General features: G+C 41.3%; 10 non-coding genes across 10 annotated transcripts; all 10 read right to left on the reverse strand.

Moving 5' to 3' along the window:
* Positions 1-1059: 1059 nt before the first annotated feature.
* Trnas-uga (transfer RNA serine (anticodon UGA)) lies at positions 1060-1141 on the reverse strand. Its single transcript has one exon. It is a non-coding gene; the product is annotated as a tRNA-Ser (tRNA).
* Positions 1142-1217: 76 nt separating this feature from the next.
* On the reverse strand, positions 1218-1299 carry Trnas-aga (transfer RNA serine (anticodon AGA)). The gene has a single exon. It is a non-coding gene; the product is annotated as a tRNA-Ser (tRNA).
* Positions 1300-1375: 76 nt separating this feature from the next.
* On the reverse strand, positions 1376-1457 carry Trnas-uga (transfer RNA serine (anticodon UGA)). Its single transcript has one exon. It is a non-coding gene; the product is annotated as a tRNA-Ser (tRNA).
* A 76-nt stretch (positions 1458-1533) lies between these two features.
* Trnal-uaa (transfer RNA leucine (anticodon UAA)) lies at positions 1534-1615 on the reverse strand. Its single transcript has one exon. It is a non-coding gene; the product is annotated as a tRNA-Leu (tRNA).
* A 1036-nt stretch (positions 1616-2651) lies between these two features.
* Positions 2652-2725, reverse strand: Trnar-ucu (transfer RNA arginine (anticodon UCU)). Its single transcript has one exon. It is a non-coding gene; the product is annotated as a tRNA-Arg (tRNA).
* A 6312-nt stretch (positions 2726-9037) lies between these two features.
* Trnas-aga (transfer RNA serine (anticodon AGA)) lies at positions 9038-9119 on the reverse strand. The gene has a single exon. It is a non-coding gene; the product is annotated as a tRNA-Ser (tRNA).
* A 76-nt stretch (positions 9120-9195) lies between these two features.
* On the reverse strand, positions 9196-9277 carry Trnas-aga (transfer RNA serine (anticodon AGA)). The gene has a single exon. It is a non-coding gene; the product is annotated as a tRNA-Ser (tRNA).
* A 76-nt stretch (positions 9278-9353) lies between these two features.
* On the reverse strand, positions 9354-9435 carry Trnas-uga (transfer RNA serine (anticodon UGA)). Its single transcript has one exon. It is a non-coding gene; the product is annotated as a tRNA-Ser (tRNA).
* A 76-nt stretch (positions 9436-9511) lies between these two features.
* On the reverse strand, positions 9512-9593 carry Trnal-uaa (transfer RNA leucine (anticodon UAA)). Its single transcript has one exon. It is a non-coding gene; the product is annotated as a tRNA-Leu (tRNA).
* Positions 9594-10629: 1036 nt separating this feature from the next.
* On the reverse strand, positions 10630-10703 carry Trnar-ucu (transfer RNA arginine (anticodon UCU)). The gene has a single exon. It is a non-coding gene; the product is annotated as a tRNA-Arg (tRNA).
* Positions 10704-12857: the final 2154 nt, after the last annotated feature.

Below are 12857 nucleotides of genomic sequence, written 5' to 3' on the forward strand. Positions count from 1 at the left end.
AGCACTAATAATCCTTCGCTTATTAACTAACGTATTTCCCAACAAAACCTCAACTCGATCGTATTTAAATTCATTGCATAAATATATACCTGGTTAATACATTACTAAACTAAACCTAAACTTAAACCTGGTTTATAGATTGTAAGTTACCTACATTATTCTTCACTTACTCTTAACTACCAAGTACCAACCAACCACTTTAACTACACAAGCCATATGAATGAATGAAGGCCGAATACTGGCAAATAAGGTTCGAAAATCGCGCGCAAATTCCAGAGCTGATTTCAGATACCCACAAAATTTGCTCCAAGGTGAATTCCAAGGGAAAACGTGTAAGTGCCAGCGTCTTGCTCGAAATTGTAATTATTGGCTAATTCATTGTTTAACAATGCCACGTCCTGATACAAAAAATGCATTATTCTTCAAGCATGCCCTAATAGGACTTTGAATTTGTTATTTGTTTATTGTAGTACGGTGTTGTATGATACAAATTGCCATTGCCGGTTACTCAGCAATATTTTTTCCTTTAAACAATGAAGTTATGAAGCTACGTATGTTTTCAAGTCTCTTCTAGATTTTGTTGCGCTCCCTGGACAAACAGGCCAGATGTGGGCCTGAAAATATTGAAAACATAACTATACCCTAAGAAGAAATTCAACAAAATTTTCAACAGAGTTTTGGCGCCAATGTCAATATGCATTATTTTTGTTGTTAAGGCACGTATCCGCTAGGTAGTAAAGTAGAGTCTCATAAATAATACTTACTTAGCCTAGTCATTTGGTTTAAGTAACTGGTGTCAAATCGAATAAATTTATTTTCAAAACCTAATATTTTTAAAGTGTTTTAACTAATATTTGTAAAGATTACATCAAATTAACCATAACGTTAATCAAACATGAATGATACCAGAACGGTTTAACACTGCAAGCAATTTACGATTGCGTTATTTACAAATTTAATTATTTAATTTGGCTGCTTTAGTACACCGTTAAATATTTTGATGAAGCTTGCAAATATCCGCGCGGTATCCGAGTATTAAGTTAAACGTAGTTAGCTAGTTGTTGTCGGCAGGATTCGAACCAACGCAGGCAGAGCCCAACAGATTTCAAGTCTGTCGCCTTAACCACTCGGCCACGACAACTGTGCTTAATGTTCAATGCAAATAAATAAGATCCCACTTTTCTCGAATCTCTTATGAAAACATAATTTCAATCCCGCGTTGTCGGCAGGATTCGAACCTACGCAGGCAGAGCCCAACAGATTTCTAGTCTGTCGCCTTAACCACTCGGCCACGACAACTGTGCCTAATGTTCAATGCAAATAAATAAGATCCCACTTTTCTCGAATCTCTTATGAAAACATAATTTCAATTCCGCGTTATCGGCAGGGTTCGAACCTACGCGGGCAGAGCCCAACAGATTTCAAGTCTGTCGCCTTAACCACTCGGCCACGACAACTGTGCCTAATGTTCAATGCAAATAAATAAGATCCCACTTTTCTCGAATCTCTTATGAAAACATAATTTCAATTCCGCGTTGTCGGCAGGATTCGAACCTACGCGGGCAGAGCCCAACAGATTTTAAATCTTTCGCCTTAACTACTCGGCCACGACAACTTTGCTTAATGTGCAATGCAAATAGATAAAATCCCACTTTTCTCGAATCGCTAGATTGATTCCACCATGTCGGTGTTTCCGGAATCTTCTCCTGATTTTCAAATCTGACAAGTTGATAATCTAGCGAGCGTAGAGAGATGTTCGCACTCAATGCGTCATATTAGAAAAAGTAAAAATTTTCCGGTCCAATGCGCATGTGACGTCGATGTGGAGTAGTTCGTCGTTGCTTTGACGACAGCTGGTTCCAGGTCTAGGCTAAGTTGTAAATTTTGTGTGGGTTTGAATTTTTGGTTTTTTGGAGTATTTGTCATAAACTTTTAAGCTAAAAACTTGTTGTAAAGTGTAGGCAACTGTTATAGAAAACTGAGTACATGGATTTTGTCCAAATTAAGACTGTAGACAGACATAACCTAGGTCTCGTTGCAAGCCAAAATTCAGGGTAGGTTTATGATGTAGTTTTGCGTTGGTAGCTTCTTGATTTAATGTATTTTGCATTGAAAAGCCTATCTCTTTGAATTGGGACATGACCCCTTAAGAACAAGGACCACAGCTAAAATAGCTTTAAATGTAAAAAGACATGGAAATGAGACTCTAGTACTCTAGTAGTAGTTTAGTAGTAGTAGTAGGTAGCTAGTTAGCTAGTTAGCTAGATTCCACGTCTCCATTCGGAGACCAGAACACCCTAGAGCCGCACAAATCGGCTAACCCTCTGCTTGAGTCTGGCGCCTTAGACCACTCGGCCATCCATCCTGACCTCGATGTTTTGTATGCATCTCAGTTCTTATAATACTTACCACAAAACCAGGAAAGGGCTTAATTTAGCACTAATATCACGGTTGTTTTTCTGCGTGGCTGTATAAAATTCACAGATGCATGCAACGATGTTTAATCGAGGATAAATACAACGAAGCAGGCAAAGTTGTTTCGTTCTAGTTTCACTTTATGGAAGACGTAGACGATGATGTTAACGGTATGCTCAATTTAGGATGAAACTATGTACAGTTAAGTGATAAGATTTTAAAAATATTAAGCCAATCATCCCTGCCGGGACTCGAACCCGGAACATCTGGATTAGAAGTCCAGCGCGCTAATCCATTGCGCCACAGAGACAAACTCATACCAACCGTTAACATTTTCACGCTTTAAAAAACAATCCAGCCTAGAAAGTCGGAAACAATTACTTGATGGAACCGTTTTTGAATTAAGACATAAGCTTCTCAATGTTCGATTTTACTATCCGCTTCAATGCAATCCGACACAAAGTTAGCATATATGTGAAGTAAAACTTTCCAAAGCTACTGTCAGAAGTGGGATTCGAACCCACGCCACGTGTTTAGGGTCCAAAGCGCGGCGGGCGAGGGAAATCATGGCTCCTTTGCGGCGTAGCTCAGCAGGTTGGATGCCTGCAAGGATTGGTAGGTAGTCCGTTGGAGTGGGACGCAGGCAACCAGTCACAATACGCAGCGCGTCGTTGATGGCGGTGTTAATATGGCGGGTATGGGAGCTACGACACCACACTGGTGCGCATTACTCGGCGGTGGAGTGGACAAGTGCCAGGGTGGCTGTGTTGAAGGTTTTTGAGCCGGCCCCCCAACCTGAGCCCGCCAGCCGCCTTAGGAGTGCGACGCGCGCAGATAGTTTATTGCGCAGTAACTCCAAGTGTCGACGATACGTGAGTGCCCTGTCCAAGGTCACGCCGAGGTAGGTGGGCTCGGCTCTGTAGGGCAGGGTTTCCCAATCAATAATGAGGTTTATCTCACGCTGTGCTTCTTTGTTGTTGAGGTGGAAGACCGCCGACACTGTCTTTGCCTTGCTGAGCTGCAGCTTCCATTTCTGGAGATATGCTGTTAGTGTTTGCATGTCTTGGCTAAGATGCCTCTCCATCGACTGCCAGTCTCCGGCAGAATGCAGGAGTGCCAGGTCGTCTGCATAAGCATACTTCCTGGAGGTGGTGCTGGGCAGATCGTAGGTGTATGTAACGCAATAAGACACAAAGTTAGTATGGGATTTGAATCCAAGCCTCCATTTGATACCAAAACACCCTACAACCGCACAGTTAGCTAGTTAGCTAGTCAGCTGGTCAGCTGGTCAGCTGGTCAGCTGGTCAGCTGGTCAGCTGGTCAGCTGGTCAGCTGGTCAGCTGGTCAGCTGGTCAGCTGGTCAGCTGGTCAGCTGGTCAGCTGGTCAGCTGGTCAGCTGGTCAGCTGGTCAGCTGGTCAGCTGGTCAGCTGGTCAGCTGGTCAGCTGGTCAGCTGGTCAGCTGGTCAGCTGGTCAGCTGGTCAGCTGGTCAGCTGGTCAGCTGGTCAGCTGGTCAGCTGGTCAGCTGGTCAGCTGGTCAGCTGGTCAGCTGGTCAGCTGGTCAGCTGGTCAGCTGGTCAGCTGGTCAGCTGGTCAGCTGGTCAGCTGGTCAGCTGGTCAGCTGGTCAGCTGGTCAGCTGGTCAGCTGGTCAGCTGGTCAGCTGGTCAGCTGGTCAGCTAGTCAGCTAGTCAGCTAGTCAGCTAGTCAGCTAGTCAGCTAGTCAGCTAGTCAGCTAGTCAGCTAGTCAGCTAGTCAGCTAGTCAGCTAGTCAGCTAGTCAGCTAGTCAGCTAGTCAGCTAGTCAGCTAGTCAGCTAGTCAGCTAGTCAGCTAGTCAGCTAGTCAGCTAGTCAGCTAGTCAGCTAGTCAGCTAGTCAGCTAGTCAGCTAGTCAGCTAGTCAGCTAGTCAGCTAGTCAGCTAGTCAGCTAGTCAGCTAGTCAGCTAGTCAGCTAGTCAGCTAGTCAGCTAGTCAGCTAGTCAGCTAGTCAGCTAGTCAGCTAGTCAGCTAGTCAGCTAGTCAGCTAGTCAGCTAGTCAGCTAGTCAGCTAGTCAGCTAGTCAGCTAGTCAGCTAGTCAGCTAGTCAGCTAGTCAGCTAGTCAGCTAGTCAGCTAGTCAGCTAGTCAGCTAGTCAGCTAGTCAGCTAGTCAGCTAGTCAGCTAGTCAGCTAGTCAGCTAGTCAGCTAGTCAGCTAGTCAGCTAGTCAGCTAGTCAGCTAGTCAGCTAGTCAGCTAGTCAGCTAGTCAGCTAGTCAGCTAGTCAGCTAGTCAGCTAGTCAGCTAGTCAGCTAGTCAGCTAGTCAGCTAGTCAGCTAGAAGTCCAAAAAATATTTACAACATACCTTGCAAATATTAACGTCGTCGGAGAGTAGCCTATGCTTAACACGTCACCACTTGCGTCATCTGTAAAAGGTGAACTTTTGGCACCGTGACCATAATGTTAAATAAAGTTTAAAACACACGCAACACAATCTTACTGAACTGAACAAAGCCGACGCAGATTTTTAAGCTTCTACACTGCTCACATATGCTATAGTTCTGGTTCAAATCTTGTCATGTTCAGTTCACAGCAAGAAATGTTCAGATTTGCAGATTCTAGATAAGCTTTGAGGGAACAAATTCTCGTGAAACACCAGATGCCAGATATCTCGAGCTCAAATTTTGAACAGGATCCAGAGAAACTGAACATATTTATACTGAAGGTCACTGAATGGACAGAACAAAATAAATCAATAAACTCCAACAAGAAAAATCCAAAAAAAATCACTAATTCAGTGACTACTGATTCTGTACAAAATACTGTACAAACGCCAACGCGTAGAAATACAACAACGACCTAGACGCTAAAGCGCGCGCAGAGAGCAGCAGCAACAAAGCAGGGACAAAGGCTGACAACAAGAACATCGAAGTGTACAACAAAGGTCAAACAAATACCAAATTCAGCAACAAGCGCGAACTGTGTTTCAGCATCAAACAAAATACAACTTGCAGCCCTGACCAAATCCTTATCGTTATTAAACAAGTCAGACAAACCGGCCCACAAATATGAGCCTTAAGGCAAGCAATGAAGTTTCAATTCAACATAGACAAGCTGTTGTGCTTCAAACCAGTCACAAGATCAAAAATATCTTACACTTGGCCTTTTTACTTACGACACCAAACTGAACTCCGCATTCACCTGGGATCTTCTAAACTTTTCTACCTCAGCTATATCTGATATATCCCGGAGGTAACTGAAATAAAATTACTTTCGCATTTGCATTGACGCCCCTTACCGACGACAAAAATAATAGAAAAAGAGAGAAGGAAGGAAGGAGAAAAATGCACAAAAATACAAATTGTCATTGTCTTTCATTGCAGTAGATTCAATGAATTCTTAAAGTTATATTAGTCTGATAACATAATGTCCCTTTGGTATAAACCAATTCATCTGCATGCCAACATGGCGGCATATTACTGCTCCATACATGGTTTAACATTTCTACACCAGGGGCGCAATGTGCGATGGTAGTGCCGCCTAAACCGAAAACCTACGACTCACGACCACAACTTGTGGTCGGAAGCTTTCTCTCTCTTCCGTGTTTATCTCATCGTTACTTCTCATCGTCCCTCGTTGGTTACCAGCACGCTGTTAACAGTCTAAATATCTGCCACTTAGCCTACTACTGCTTTCGATTATGGTCTTGTTTATAATCCTGAAAAACGAGTGTTCAGTCAATTATACTGTACGCTACTTACACCATTAATCAATTAATATTATTATACTATTAATATCAACTGGCCTTAATCAATGACAGGAAACCAGCTAGGTCTTATGCTAGCGTAGAACGAAAACAAGTTCCTAACATTTGGCTTACCGGTAACGAGCTGGAAACACGTCTGGAAAGCTGGAAGCGGAAGCTGGAGCGATGGATTTGGATTGCATTCTCTTAAATTAAATATGTTGGATTGCATGTTGACATTGTGTGCTAATAAATACAAGAGGTGCAATGAAAACCTGCCCAATTTCGTGACGTCTGATGTCTGTCATGATGTCTGACGAATCATCTAAAAGGTTGGGCTTTTACCGTAGTTTTCTTGGCATGGCCGTCCTGAAAATTAAAAGCAGGTTGTCTTTTAAGGTTTGGAAATTAATAGATTTCCAAAATTGTTGAATACGAAGCGGAAGAATTTCTTATTTTAAACAGTTAAATTATGATAAAAGATTAAGAAAAATGGATGCCAATAAAATAGATTTCAAATTACCAGGAGAGCAGCAGCTGAATGGGAGAGATGACAAGGAAAGGTGGAACCGTAACTGACGTCACCCGATGAAATAAACCTCGAAATGTAGAAACGTAATTAAAAATACCTTGTCGCTACTGCCATCACACAGTAAAACATCATGCTGGTTTCACCTTAATAAACATCTTAACATTTTTTCTCTGTCGACTGAATCTCGCAACAAACCCTGCAACTTCAACTCTGCCTCATTTTCATCACGTTATTTTCCTCATCAGGAACTTTTAATTTAATCTAAAAATTTAATTTTAGCCAATATTGCTTAACTGAAAATCAAGGCAAGTTGCTGTTCCCACATTGTCCGCCTGTTAAAGCTGCCCTGTGAAGATCTTGTAATAATCAGTTTACAGTACGAGAAGTTTCAGATTGGTAGATATCGAATCAGCTTTACACATAAAAAATCTCTTTTAAAACAGATTGTCTGATGCAGGGTTTGTTGTGCGCAAATTCTCCAACCAGAATCCAGATAACGGAATGTAACAAATTCAGACAAAACATCACTGATTTCCATTAAGTTAACTGTATGGCCAGAACAATACTCAAACTACAAAAATAATAAACACCAAAATAAAACCAATATTTTACCGACCCCAACAAAGAAATAAACGCCAAAGCGCAGCAAAGCAACAGCGACAAAGAATCATCGCGAAAGCGCGCGCAGAGAGCTCAACAGCAATAAATCGAAACTTAAACCACGAAAGCCAAAACATTCAAGACACGTAAATGTGCAAAAGCCACCAACAACGACTATGCAAAAAATACTACAACTAATACAAAACCCAACTCCAAAGAGCAAAGAACCGACTCGCGAGCCAAATCGCGAAACAAAAAACATTACCCGCATACCTGACAGAACATCCATCAATCAGATAGTCACGTCTGATCATTCTGTTTTCTGCAGAGAGCTTTTGAAACCGAGTGTTACTCGATTATCTACCTTATAGTTAAGCCACATGCCTTCAGTAAATCATCATCAGTAAATCAGTAAACATACAATCAGTGCAAAAATATTCAACAAATTTATCACCACACCTACGCAGAGAAATCTGCAAGCAAAAAGATATTATTAGTAAGTAGTTTTAACTAATATTTGTAAAGATTACATCAAATTAACCATAACGTTAATCAAACATGAATGATACCAGAACGGTTTAACACTGCAAGCAATTTACGATTGCGTTACTTACAAATTTAATTATTTAATTTGGCTGCTTTAGTACACCGTTAAATATTTTGATGAAGCTTGCAAATATCCGCGCGGTATCCGAGTATTAAGTTAAACGTAAAGCACTAATAATCCTTCGCTTATTAACTAACGTATTTCCCAACAAAACCTCAACTCGATCGTATTTAAATTCATTGCATAAATATATACCTGGTTAATACATTACTAAACTAAACCTAAACTTAAACCTGGTTTATAGATTGTAAGTTACCTACATTATTCTTCACTTACTCTTAACTACCAAGTACCAACCAACCACTTTAACTACACAAGCCATATGAATGAATGAAGGCCGAATACTGGCAAATAAGGTTCGAAAATCGCGCGCAAATTCCAGAGCTGATTTCAGATACCCACAAAATTTGCTCCAAGGTGAATTCCAAGGGAAAACGTGTAAGTGCCAGCGTCTTGCTCGAAATTGTAATTATTGGCTAATTTATTGTTTAACAATGCCACGTCCTGATACAAAAAATGCATTATTCTTCAAGCATGCCCTAATAGGACTTTGAATTTGTTATTTGTTTATTGTAGTACGGTGTTGTATGATACAAATTGCCATTGCCGGTTACTCAGCAATATTTTTTCCTTTAAACAATGAAGTTATGAAGCTACGTATGTTTTCAAGTCTCTTCTAGATTTTGTTGCGCTCCCTGGACAAACAGGCCAGATGTGGGCCTGAAAATATTGAAAACATAACTATACCCTAAGAAGAAATTCAACAAAATTTTCAACAGAGTTTTGGCGCCAATGTCAATATGCATTATTTTTGTTGTTAAGGCACGTATCCGCTAGGTAGTAAAGTAGAGTCTCATAAATAATACTTACTTAGCCTAGTCATTTGGTTTAAGTAACTGGTGTCAAATCGAATAAATTTATTTTCAAAACCTAATATTTTTAAAGTGTTTTAACTAATATTTGTAAAGATTACATCAAATTAACCATAACGTTAATCAAACATGAATGATACCAGAACGGTTTAACACTGCAAGCAATTTACGATTGCGTTATTTACAAATTTAATTATTTAATTTGGCTGCTTTAGTACACCGTTAAATATTTTGATGAAGCTTGCAAATATCCGCGCGGTATCCGAGTATTAAGTTAAACGTAGTTAGCTAGTTGTTGTCGGCAGGATTCGAACCAACGCAGGCAGAGCCCAACAGATTTCTAGTCTGTCGCCTTAACCACTCGGCCACGACAACTGTGCTTAATGTTCAATGCAAATAAATAAGATCCCACTTTTCTCGAATCTCTTATGAAAACATAATTTCAATCCCGCGTTGTCGGCAGGATTCGAACCTACGCAGGCAGAGCCCAACAGATTTCTAGTCTGTCGCCTTAACCACTCGGCCACGACAACTGTGCCTAATGTTCAATGCAAATAAATAAGATCCCACTTTTCTCGAATCTCTTATGAAAACATAATTTCAATTCCGCGTTATCGGCAGGGTTCGAACCTACGCGGGCAGAGCCCAACAGATTTCAAGTCTGTCGCCTTAACCACTCGGCCACGACAACTGTGCCTAATGTTCAATGCAAATAAATAAGATCCCACTTTTCTCGAATCTCTTATGAAAACATAATTTCAATTCCGCGTTGTCGGCAGGATTCGAACCTACGCGGGCAGAGCCCAACAGATTTTAAATCTTTCGCCTTAACTACTCGGCCACGACAACTTTGCTTAATGTGCAATGCAAATAGATAAAATCCCACTTTTCTCGAATCGCTAGATTGATTCCACCATGTCGGTGTTTCCGGAATCTTCTCCTGATTTTCAAATCTGACAAGTTGATAATCTAGCGAGCGTAGAGAGATGTTCGCACTCAATGCGTCATATTAGAAAAAGTAAAAATTTTCCGGTCCAATGCGCATGTGACGTCGATGTGGAGTAGTTCGTCGTTGCTTTGACGACAGCTGGTTCCAGGTCTAGGCTAAGTTGTAAATTTTGTGTGGGTTTGAATTTTTGGTTTTTTGGAGTATTTGTCATAAACTTTTAAGCTAAAAACTTGTTGTAAAGTGTAGGCAACTGTTATAGAAAACTGAGTACATGGATTTTGTCCAAATAAAGACTGTAGACAGACATAACCTAGGTCTCGTTGCAAGCCAAAATTCAGGGTAGGTTTATGATGTAGTTTTGCGTTGGTAGCTTCTTGATTTAATGTATTTTGCATTGAAAAGCCTATCTCTTTGAATTGGGACATGACCCCTTAAGAACAAGGACCACAGCTAAAATAGCTTTAAATGTAAAAAGACATGGAAATGAGACTCTAGTACTCTAGTAGTAGTTTAGTAGTAGTAGTAGGTAGCTAGTTAGCTAGTTAGCTAGATTCCACGTCTCCATTCGGAGACCAGAACACCCTAGAGCCGCACAAATCGGCTAACCCTCTGCTTGAGTCTGGCGCCTTAGACCACTCGGCCATCCATCCTGACCTCGATGTTTTGTATGCATCTCAGTTCTTATAATACTTACCACAAAACCAGGAAAGGGCTTAATTTAGCACTAATATCACGGTTGTTTTTCTGCGTGGCTGTATAAAATTCACAGATGCATGCAACGATGTTTAATCGAGGATAAATACAACGAAGCAGGCAAAGTTGTTTCGTTCTAGTTTCACTTTATGGAAGACGTAGACGATGATGTTAACGGTATGCTCAATTTAGGATGAAACTATGTACAGTTAAGTGATAAGATTTTAAAAATATTAAGCCAATCATCCCTGCCGGGACTCGAACCCGGAACATCTGGATTAGAAGTCCAGCGCGCTAATCCATTGCGCCACAGAGACAAACTCATACCAACCGTTAACATTTTCACGCTTTAAAAAACAATCCAGCCTAGAAAGTCGGAAACAATTACTTGATGGAACCGTTTTTGAATTAAGACATAAGCTTCTCAATGTTCGATTTTACTATCCGCTTCAATGCAATCCGACACAAAGTTAGCATATATGTGAAGTAAAACTTTCCAAAGCTACTGTCAGAAGTGGGATTCGAACCCACGCCACGTGTTTAGGGTCCAAAGCGCGGCGGGCGAGGGAAATCATGGCTCCTTTGCGGCGTAGCTCAGCAGGTTGGATGCCTGCAAGGATTGGTAGGTAGTCCGTTGGAGTGGGACGCAGGCAACCAGTCACAATACGCAGCGCGTCGTTGATGGCGGTGTTAATATGGCGGGTATGGGAGCTACGACACCACACTGGTGCGCATTACTCGGCGGTGGAGTGGACAAGTGCCAGGGTGGCTGTGTTGAAGGTTTTTGAGCCGGCCCCCCAACCTGAGCCCGCCAGCCGCCTTAGGAGTGCGACGCGCGCAGATAGTTTATTGCGCAGTAACTCCAAGTGTCGACGATACGTGAGTGCCCTGTCCAAGGTCACGCCGAGGTAGGTGGGCTCGGCTCTGTAGGGCAGGGTTTCCCAATCAATAATGAGGTTTATCTCACGCTGTGCTTCTTTGTTGTTGAGGTGGAAGACCGCCGACACTGTCTTTGCCTTGCTGAGCTGCAGCTTCCATTTCTGGAGATATGCTGTTAGTGTTTGCATGTCTTGGCTAAGATGCCTCTCCATCGACTGCCAGTCTCCGGCAGAATGCAGGAGTGCCAGGTCGTCTGCATAAGCATACTTCCTGGAGGTGGTGCTGGGCAGATCGTAGGTGTATGTAACGCAATAAGACACAAAGTTAGTATGGGATTTGAATCCAAGCCTCCATTTGATACCAAAACACCCTACAACCGCACAGTTAGCTAGTTAGCTAGTTAGCTAGTTAGCTAGTTAGCTAGTTAGCTAGTTAGCTAGTTAGCTAGTTAGCTAGTTAGCTAGTTAGCTAGTTAGCTAGTTAGCTAGTTAGCTAGTTAGCTAGTTAGCTAGTTAGCTAGTTAGCTAGTTAGCTAGTTAGCTAGTTAGCTAGTTAGCTAGTTAGCTAGTTAGCTAGTTAGCTAGTTAGCTAGTTAGCTAGTTAGCTAGTTAGCTAGTTAGCTAGTTAGCTAGTTAGCTAGTTAGCTAGTTAGCTAGTTAGCTAGTTAGCTAGTTAGCTAGTTAGCTAGTTAGCTAGTTAGCTAGTTAGCTAGTTAGCTAGTTAGCTAGTTAGCTAGTTAGCTAGTTAGCTAGTTAGCTAGTTAGCTAGTTAGCTAGTTAGCTAGTTAGCTAGTTAGCTAGTTAGCTAGTTAGCTAGTTAGCTAGTTAGCTAGTTAGCTAGTTAGCTAGTTAGCTAGTTAGCTAGTTAGCTAGTTAGCTAGTTAGCTAGTTAGCTAGTTAGCTAGTTAGCTAGTTAGCTAGTTAGCTAGTTAGCTAGTTAGCTAGTTAGCTAGTTAGCTAGTTAGCTAGTTAGCTAGTTAGCTAGTTAGCTAGTTAGCTAGTTAGCTAGTTAGCTAGTTAGCTAGTTAGCTAGTTAGCTAGTTAGCTAGTTAGCTAGTTAGCTAGTTAGCTAGTTAGCTAGTTAGCTAGTTAGCTAGTTAGCTAGTTAGCTAGTTAGCTAGTTAGCTAGTTAGCTAGTTAGCTAGTTAGCTAGTTAGCTAGTTAGCTAGTTAGCTAGTTAGCTAGTTAGCTAGTTAGCTAGTTAGCTAGTTAGCTAGTTAGCTAGTTAGCTAGTTAGCTAGTTAGCTAGTTAGCTAGTTAGCTAGTTAGCTAGTTAGCTAGTTAGCTAGTTAGCTAGTTAGCTAGTTAGCTAGTTAGCTAGTTAGCTAGTTAGCTAGTTAGCTAGTTAGCTAGTTAGCTAGTTAGCTAGTTAGCTAGTTAGCTAGTTAGCTAGTTAGCTAGTTAGCTAGTTAGCTAGTTAGCTAGTTAGCTAGTTAGCTAGTTAGCTAGTTAGCTAGTTAGCTAGTTAGCTAGTTAGCTAGTTAGCTAGTTAGCTAGTTAGCTAGTTAGCTAGTTAGCTAGTTAGCTAGTTAGCTAGTTAGCTAGTTAGCTAGTTAGCTAGTTAGCTAGTTAGCTAGTTAGCTAGTTAGCTAG

This window comes from Clavelina lepadiformis, chromosome 7 (assembly GCF_947623445.1).
Source record: "Clavelina lepadiformis chromosome 7, kaClaLepa1.1, whole genome shotgun sequence".
Classification (NCBI taxonomy): domain Eukaryota; kingdom Metazoa; phylum Chordata; class Ascidiacea; order Aplousobranchia; family Clavelinidae; genus Clavelina; species Clavelina lepadiformis.